The 9,714-nt window shown below is 35.6% G+C and overlaps 1 protein-coding gene across 1 annotated transcript in view; it reads left to right on the top strand.

Annotated features, from left to right (window-relative positions):
* The window catches only part of mtnr1bb (melatonin receptor 1Bb), a 27,403-nt gene that overhangs the window by 15,115 nt on the left and 2,574 nt on the right, over window positions 1–9,714 (top strand). The window lies entirely within an intron of this gene.

Below are 9,714 nucleotides of genomic sequence, written 5' to 3'. Positions count from 1 at the left end.
GAATCTGAGTGGCTGATAAGAATGTTGATATTAGAGTCTAACAGAACTCCAACAGCCGTTTCACCGTTTGTATCACTCCGCTTGTAGAAGTTGCAGTATTTCTCACAGCGAGTGGCATTGCAGGTGCCCAAATCCACTATAATTAAAAAAAAATACTGTTTTGTGTCACGGAATGTAGTTTTAAAAGCATTTTAGTTGAGAATGTACTTGTTTGGACTTCAAATATGTGGTTTGTTAATAAAGATAACGTCTATTTGAATATTTGCTTCGACGTTTTCGGAGACGTGAGCTCCAGAGCGTCAGCAGCCGTTCGGCGCTCATGAACCCGCAGAGAGCGCCTCACCTCAGTCAGATCTTCTTGAATTTACCTCTGGCTCTGATGTTTCTATAGTGGTTAAACATGAGATATAATTTGTTTTGGGTAAATCTGTCTTTGGTTTCATTAAAGGGATATTTCACCCAAAAATGAAAATTCATCTGCATATCCCAAAAGTTGCAATAGCCAACAGCCAAATAGAGTGTTGTTCCAAACCCGTAAGACCTTCGTTCATCTTCGCACAACACAATTCTTTAAATTCTTGATGAAATCTGTGGGCTCTCTGACCCTCCCATAGACAGCAAGGGAACTACCATGTTCAAGGCACAGAAAAGTACCAAGATGATCAAAATGAAACAAAAATAATAACTTTATTCCACATTTTCGTAACATGACGCGAGCGTGTGGCGGCGCCGGCGCTGACCCAGATCCAGCGTGATGACGTTGAACACATACGTATGGCGCTACTGGGCCTGAGTGTAAACAAGGCACGGCGTATGTGTTCAATGTCATCATGCCGGATCTGGGTCAGTGCCGGCGCCGCCACACGCTCACATGGTACTGTCGTGAATGCGCATCCACAAGTGATGTCGTTATTTTTGTTTTCTTTGTGCAAAAAAAGTATTCTCGTAGCTTCGTAACATTACAGTTGAACCACTGATGTCACATGGACTACTTTGTCGATCATCTTGGTACTTTTCTGGGCCTTGACCATGGTAGTACCCTTGCTGTCTATGGGAGGGTCATAGAGCCCTCAGATTTCATCCAAAATATCTTAAATTGTGTTCCGAAGATGAACAAAGGTCTTACGGGTTTGGAACAACACGAGGGTGCGTAATTAATGACAGAATTTTCATTTTTGGGTGAACTATCCCTTTAATCTATTATTTGTTCCAGAGCAAATTTTGGCAAAATTTCATCATGTTTATGTAACTTCAATGCTATATATCAGTGCGCTGCCTTTGTACTTTTGACTGAATTGCCTAGCAACTTTTATGATGGCTGTTGTTGTTTATTAAATATTATTATTCAGTAATATTTTATATAAATAATAGTAGTATTTAGTATTGGTAAACGGTGTGTGTTCTTAATGGTGATTTTAGTTGAATTGTTCCACCGTTAGATGGTGACAAGAGACAGTCAGCAGTAAAGACTTTTAAATTGAAAAATACGAAAGTGCAGTTTTGAACAAGGAAGTACATTTTTCTTTCAAAACCAGCTTGTACGCATAGCCAACAAATGCACTGTGCAGCACTGTCATTAGAAATCACCCTTAACAGATAAAAGGATAGTACGAGCCTATCGGATATTCAAACAAATTGTGAGTATGAGATTGATCTGAAAAATTAATGCTGCATCAGATGCAGGTAATCACGATCACTCAGTCAGTCTCTCATAATACTCTAACTATACATAATACACTGTTTTTAATACAGTAATACAATAAGCTTTTAATGAAGAAACTCAACGTTCCTTCGTTACTAGTTCTAAAGAGACGTTTTGGAATTAGTAATTCCAAATTATTAGGCTTGGGCTCAGCTGTTAAACTGTCAACTTTAGATTTGAATCCGTGGCGGAAGGAATGTAATTCTGCACAAAAGCATGCTTTTAAAGACACTCCGTTGTTATTTTTTTTAATGTATTTACACACTCGTGCCATCCAACTGTTATATAAACGCAATATCACACTCGTAGACATGAGATATGGCTGTATATAGGCATGCTGTGATTACCTACGGCTGAATCACAGCCATGCTGATATACAGCCATATCTCACGAGTGTGATATTGCTCATATATATATATATATATATATATATAATTTTTTATTTTATTAATTTTTTTTACATGAGTTTTATCTATTTTATTTTTCATATATTGCACATACTTATGACATATGAAAACGGTAGGTAATCCAGGTTTGAATCTGGTCTGCATCATGCCTCCTCCTGTCTTTATTACTGTAATTTCATCAATAATGATGAACATATAATAGTATGTTTATATGTATATTGTAAAGGACCAATCATATCAATAATATAATCGCTGTCAATAATATTTTGTCAACACCAAGGCTCTAAATTCATTTTCTGATTTTTTTTTTGTCTTGATCCTTAATCATATGCAGTCGAGGGGTCTCCATGTGGTATCAGCTTTTATCAATTATGAGCAACACCGCAGATGCCGTGCTAATGAGCACATAAATTAGGCTGCATGTGAAGTTCCTCAAGGTCATCCTCCTCCATTAATAATTACACTTTTGAACTTAAGTGGAATTGAGCTCAAAGTGAACCATAAGCCACACTTAGCAAGAACAAGGGCTTCCATCAGAAGTGCAATCTCCTCTAATTACGCATTGGATCACCTTTCACTCTCTGAAAGACCAAGAAGTTTTATTTTGGGCAAAATCATTCAAAGTTAGGTTTTTCTTTTTGGGTTTAACCCTCTGGGGCTGTCATCATTCAAATCTGCAAAAAGTTCCGCTGGCGGAACTGTCGACCCCAGGGGGTTAATGAGAGGAACACGGAACAAGTCAGAGCACAAGTCAATCCTTCTCACCTCTTTCTCCTTCCAATTAGCTTACTTTCTTGTATAACATCTGGAGTAATACACTACCGTTCTAAAGTTTGGGGTCAGTTAGATAAATATATTTTTTAAAGAAATTAAAACTGTTATTTAACAAGGATGTATTAAATTTATCAGACATGACAGCAAAGACCTTTAGATTGTTACAAAAGGTTTCTATTTTAAATAAATGCTGTTCTTGTCTTTTATTATTCAAAGAATCCTGAAAAAATGCATATCATTCCACAAAAATAGCAGCACAACCGTTTGCAAAGTTATCAGTAATAATAACAATTGTTTCTTGAGCACCAAATCAGCAAATTAGAATGATTTGAAGGATCATGTGACACTGAAGACTTGACTAATGATGCTGAAAATTCTACTTTGTCATCAGAGTAATAAATTATATTTTATAATATATTAAAATAGAAACCAGTTATTTTAAATTGTAATAATATTTCACAATATTACAATTTGTATTGAATTTTTGATCAAATAAATGCAGCCTGGGTGAGCATAAGAGACTTGAAACAAGTTAAAACATTAAAAACGTTTGAATGTTAGTGTATATTTAGGGCCAGTTTTACTAAACAGGACAAATTAGTGTGAGAGCGCAATTCCAAAACAGCGCAGATGGGAGGGGAAATTCCTGCGGGTGATTTACTAACAACGCGCAAATTAAAGAACACAGACGCAACATCTCATTTACATATCGACCAACGCAATATACCAAGCACAGCGCAAATTAGCGTAGTCGCAAATAAAGAAATAAAGAAGCCACGCTGAAAAGAACCGGAGGACAAAAAATGAAGGTTTGCTAGAAGCTTTGATAGACCTGGTATTGTGTGACTCCTAGTTGAGGGTTCCAAGACGTCTTTTATTTCCTGAAGAAAATTAAAAATAACATGTTTTGGCAAATGATATGCTCGGATAATGTGTTCTTCTGGCATTCAAAATAAATTCATACAGCTGGAAAAAATGCTCTCCCTTCTACCACGTGCTCTCTGTTCTCTGCGGTGCCTCCTTCTAGCAACAATAATTGCAGCCATTTCAAGCACAAAATAGTTTAAGACATGCTTTTTTTGGGCGTTAAATAATGGCACAAATGCCAGTAATTTGACAAGCGCAAATGTTTGTAAAACGTGTTGCGTGATTCATTTGAATACTCTCCTCCCATAAATTTTGTGTCTGAAAGGGAAACTCCTGTAAATGCATATTCAATAAGGTCAAGCGCAATAATAACTGTGTCCACGCCTTTTCAGCGCTAATTCATCACTGCGCGTCTTTAGTAAAACCTGACAGTACAATTTTAATGCCAAAAGACGGTTTGCGCTGGCGCAAGCTGTTAGTAAAACTGGCCCTTGGTGTGTTTGACTTCAGCATCATGGACAGCGCAATGAAACAGTTAAAGTCTAAAGACTTACTGTGTATCAGCATGGATTTCTGCTGATGATTTGGCTTCATTTTCTGTCTACATTCTCTAGATATACTGCCCTTTTAATTTTCCCAAGGTTCAATTTTATTATTATGTTTATGATTAAAACTCTACAGTTTTTTTATACAGTGAATTAATCACAGTATTGATTTCATTTCTTGTAAAGAAAAGGTCAAATAGGCATTTATATGAAAGGACCCACTAGTGCACCATACTGGCTCTTATTTACTTTTATTCTGTTGATCCCTGTGGTCATTCATTCCCAAGAGATTCTGTACCTCGCTGGATGCACTACCTGGACACAATCAGAAATCAGAAATCCTTGGAAAATGCAGGGTCAAGATGTATTATTGTGCTTGGCATGGCTTCACAAAATTGCAAAGGTTGTCCAGATCCGCAAGGAAAAGCAAAAAAGGCCACTTGTCTTGTGGGTATGTTGAAGCAGAAGTGTCTGTGTGTCTTACAGCTGTAGCTCTTCTTTTTTGCGCTTAAAGTCTTTGACAGGTACGCATGGCATATACGTATCATTTTATACTGTACTCTGAGGGTTTCATAACCCAGTCTGACCCTGTTCAAGTACTTTTATAATGAGCCTTAGACATGGAATAAGAACCCTCGCCTCCTGTTCTCCCTCCAGAACTTTCCCCCAGCTTCCTCTGTGAGGTTTTTCATTACACTGTAACAATTTTAATAACGAAGACATCTTCTTGTCCTTATTTGCCTTTCTTTTCTCACTCTTCCTCTTCATATCTCAATATGTGACATTCATGTGCTATTAAAGGAATAGTTCACCTTAAAATGAAAGTTTGCTGAAAATGTACTCACACATCCAAGAGGAGTTTGTTTCTTCATCGGAACAGATTTGGAGAAATCTAGCATTATATCAATTGCTCACCAATGGATCTTCTGCAGTGAATGAGTGCCATCAGAATGAGAGTCTGAACAGCTGATAAAACATCATCATAATCCATAAGTAATCATCATAATAATCCACACAACCACACAAGTTCATCAGTTAACATCTTATGAAGTGAAAAGCTGCATTTTTGTAAAAACAAATCCAATATTTATCATAATAATTGCTTTCTCCTGTGAAAAAGATGTATTGTCTGAATTGGAAAGAAATATGCACAACTGGGGATGGACATTTTCACTGGAGGAAGCATTATTATAGATCACGGACTATTTTGGCTAGAAGCGACAGTTTAAAGTTGAAATGCTTTAATGATAGATTTGTTTCTTACAAAGCTTTTCACTTTAACCTTTCATTATCAGGAAATGTATACAATCTCTATCACCTAGGTTATGCTCAGATCAGAAAGCCTCCATCAGCTACAACAAATGGACAAAGTCGTAGAAAATCATGGAAAATTTTTGATAAAAAGGTCTGGGAACCCTGGTGCATGATCTTGAGTATGGTGAGGTGTATGAGCACAGCTGAATGGCAATTTAGATTTCTTTCTATTCTTACTTCACCTAGACTTTATTCACATCACGTGCATGTATTCACATCAGATTAGATTTCTGTGTGTCTTTCTCTGTCACGCACACACATACACACAGTAATCAAACACAGGCTCATTACTCATTAGGTTCTCATTGTCAGCTTTTGTAGTTGTCATATTTTGATATTTAAGTCAGAGTGAGTTAGAGCCTGCAAAAAATGCTGTGTAATACTACTACTACTACTAATAATAATAATAATTTTTATTTATATAGTGCCTTTCCAGTGCTCAAGGTTGCTTTACAGTGAAGATACAATTTGAAAAGAAGAACATCAAACATGACAAACATAAGCACAAGTGAAAAACAAAATATAACACAATGAGAAAACACAGCACAAATGAGAATGGTAACATTCAGAAAACAAAAAGATGTAGGACATAACTTATAAATGATAACATTCAGAGAACAGGTGAGTTTTAAGAAGTGATTTAAATGTAAGAATATTATTGACAGTGGAGAGATGGGAGAAGAGAGTTCCAAAGTTTGGGTGCAGCAACACTGAATGATCCAAAAGCATGGATAATGGTTTCAGCATCTTTAAAACTAATAAAACAGCAGAGCTTGGCAATGAAACATAATTGAAAGGATGCAGACTTGGTAACAGAGTTAATATGGGCTTGAAAGGAGAGAGATGAATCGAAAATAACACCTAGATTTTTAACAGTACAAGATGGTCTAGTACCAGCTATCTCAGAAGAAAAGTCATTAGGAATGCTTCTAGTGAGTGACGGGGTTCCAACAATAATGATCTCGGTTTTGTCCATGTTTAGTTAAATTTTTTTTAGGTTAGCCAGTTTTGTATTTCATGTACACAAGTAGAGATTTTGTCAATTTGGGTGGATAGAGTGGGCCTACATATAGAGTAAATTTGAATGTCATCAGCATATAAGTGGTAATTAAAACCATGTTGGTACAAGATTGGATGCAGAGGTAGTATGTAAATAATGATAATAATAGTGGGCCAAGAACAGATCCCTGGGGGACACCTTGCTTCAAATGGACAGTAGGGGATCGAAAATCCTGCACTGAGATGTAAAACTGTCTGTCAGAGAGATAAGAAGAAAACCTGGAAAGAACAACACCAGAAATACCCACATCAGAGAGGTGGGAAATTAGTAAATCATGAGAAACAGTATCAAAAGCGGAACACATTAATATATTATTAATATATTATATATATAATATATTATTATGTGTACACATTAATATATTATCCTTAATTTTATTCTTATGCTGTATTGTAGATCTGCAATTATTGTTCTTGGTCATTGGGCATCATTTACTCATTTAGCTTTGTCTGAAACCACATTAATATTCTGCATAATTATCTCTTGATAATGCTTAAATATGCAGAGATGAGTTATATAAAGGTAAATAAATAAATATGAATTCAAACAGGAGCTTTTATTATGACCAAAGGCATTACTAAAAAAATAACCTTTTGTAAGAGGATTAGGATATAGTGAAGTTCAAACATTAAGTGGCTTAAGAGATTTTAAAAATATACGTGTTACACACAGGTTGGTTTCTTCACATATGTGAACACAAAAAAATGCCATTTATAGCAGCTGACGCTGTGCTTTACTTCACGATACATTCATTTACAGAGCAGCGCTATGACCTTGAATGTGCTTCATCTCTGGTTGAATTATAGTGTCTGGGGATAAAAGTCTAAAGAAAAGAGAAGAAAGCTCAGAGAAGAAAGGTTGGGCTCAGGTAGGTCAGGGTAATTGTGTTTATCAGTTCATAGACTCTAGCTTTATCCTCTGAATAAAGCTAAGAAAAGGGAATAGCTGAAAAGAGTAAAGTCAGTGTTGTTTCAACATGACAGACTGAAACAGTTTTTAGGTTTTTGGATCCTTTTTAAAGGCCACTGTGATGAACAGCAGAGAATATTGGGTTATGATCTCTCTAATGTCATGCTGAGAGGTACCGGGAATACTTTTTGGCATTTGCTGAAAAGGATGGGGGGAAAACACCTCCCCCCTTCTAATTTTTTTGTAAAAGCAAGCATTTTTGATTTGTATATGCATTGCTGTTGGTGATATCTGACAAAATCCAAGTGAAATGTTTTGCTTCACTTTCAACAGGAAAATCTGATTAATGGGGGTCCTTACATTTATGGCCCTCACGTTTCATCCAGAGTCTTAGGGCTGGGAGGGGGAAAGACACTGACTGAATGTTAAAATGGTCTGGATGTCTAAAAAGCTGTAGGCGATGAGGGGAAAATGTGTGCCTCATTGAAGCTGTTCACCACTCATGACTTTGATACAATAATTTCTTATTCTTTTAAAGGTGAGTCTCTTGAAACTTGGCAAGAATATGTCAAAATCACATTTCACTCCAAAAAGAAAAAATAAGAATATTGTGCATAAAGAAAATTTATCTTATTTTTAGCACCATAAAGATTTGTTTTTATTAAGCGAAGTTATAATTAAGCACATGTTTCCCAGAATTATCATTACCATAATACAAAGCAAATTTTTATGTCTTAGCATATTTAATGTATTTTACACTAGTTATAGATCATGTAAGTTTTATGCTGCTTTTAATGACAAATTTTATTAGTATTAGTATTATATACAGTGTATAATATATTTCAAGAAATCTTATTGATTCTAAAAATAGACTTGTTATTTTATGCTAAATACATTTTTCACTTGTAATTTTGGGGTAAAATGTGAGCTGGACATGTTTTTTGTGAGATTCAACTTTCCACTTCCTTCCACTTTCATCATTCTGATGGGAAATCAACTGGAAAAACACAAAAATTGCACTTTAAATATATCTGAAGCAAATGTATCTGTATGCAGATATTTGCTACTGGTAACACGGAATGAAGGGCTATCTGGACTAATTAGATGACTCAGTCAGCTGTTTCTACATCGGCTGTAAGCAGTGACTGTTTAACATGAGAAAGTGAGTAAATGGATTGGTCGACATAACAACTTTTAACACAGCAGACCATGCATGAGATTAATCTGAGAGGGCAGAGGCTAGAAGAGAGCGCATTGTTTTACGGAGCGATGTGTTTTCTGCTGTCACAGTGTAATCAAAGGCTTCACACTCCCTGGGGATCCTGCTTTTGAAGTTGATGTGATTCATTCTTTGTGTTTTCTTTTCACTGTAGCTTTGTCAGTCTTGATTCTTGTTTCCTCTCTTATTTGCTTGCGGGTTCTCAGCTTGTCGTTCACATGAGTTTAGCCCTATATTCAATTTAAAAGGCATACAACATGATTGGAAGAGCAAAGGCAGGAAGCCGGGCAGCAAAAGTGACAGGTATACTGTGAAAAGGTGTTTTTTTTATTGCAGTCAACATAAATGTACTTACAGGCATCATTAACACATGATTTTCATGTACAGCTGACATCATTTTCGTGACAACAGAAAAGTTTAACATGCAAAATAAAAAGAAGGGTAGGGTCAGAGTACACTACCTTTCAAAAGTTTATTGTCTGCAATTTTTTGAATGTTTTTGAAACCTTTAATGCTTACAAAGTTGCATTTATTTAATGAAAATTACAGTAATATTGACATATATGATTACAATTTAAAGGCCTGTTTTATATTTTAATATATTTCAAAATTTTATTTATTCTTGTGTTGGCAAAGCTGAATTTTCAGCATCCATTACTCCAGTTTTCAGTGTCACATGATTCTTTACAAATCATTCAAATATGCTGATTGGCTGCTCAAGAAATCTTCAATATTAAAAACAATGTGCTGCTTTATATTTTTGTGGAAGCGGTGATTGATATTGAATATAATGATTATTATATTTTATTCTATATCTTTCTATTAATCAAAGAATCCTGAAAAAAATGTATGTGTGTGTGTCTGTGAGTGTGTGTGTGTGTGACTTGTCACTTTTTTAATGCATCCTTGTTGAATAA

Source organism: Sinocyclocheilus anshuiensis, unplaced genomic scaffold (genome assembly GCF_001515605.1).
Source record: "Sinocyclocheilus anshuiensis isolate Anshui unplaced genomic scaffold, SAMN03320099.WGS_v1.1 scaffold694, whole genome shotgun sequence".
Taxonomy (NCBI): Eukaryota; Metazoa; Chordata; class Actinopteri; order Cypriniformes; family Cyprinidae; genus Sinocyclocheilus; species Sinocyclocheilus anshuiensis.
This window is presented reverse-complemented; position numbering and strand designations above follow the sequence as displayed.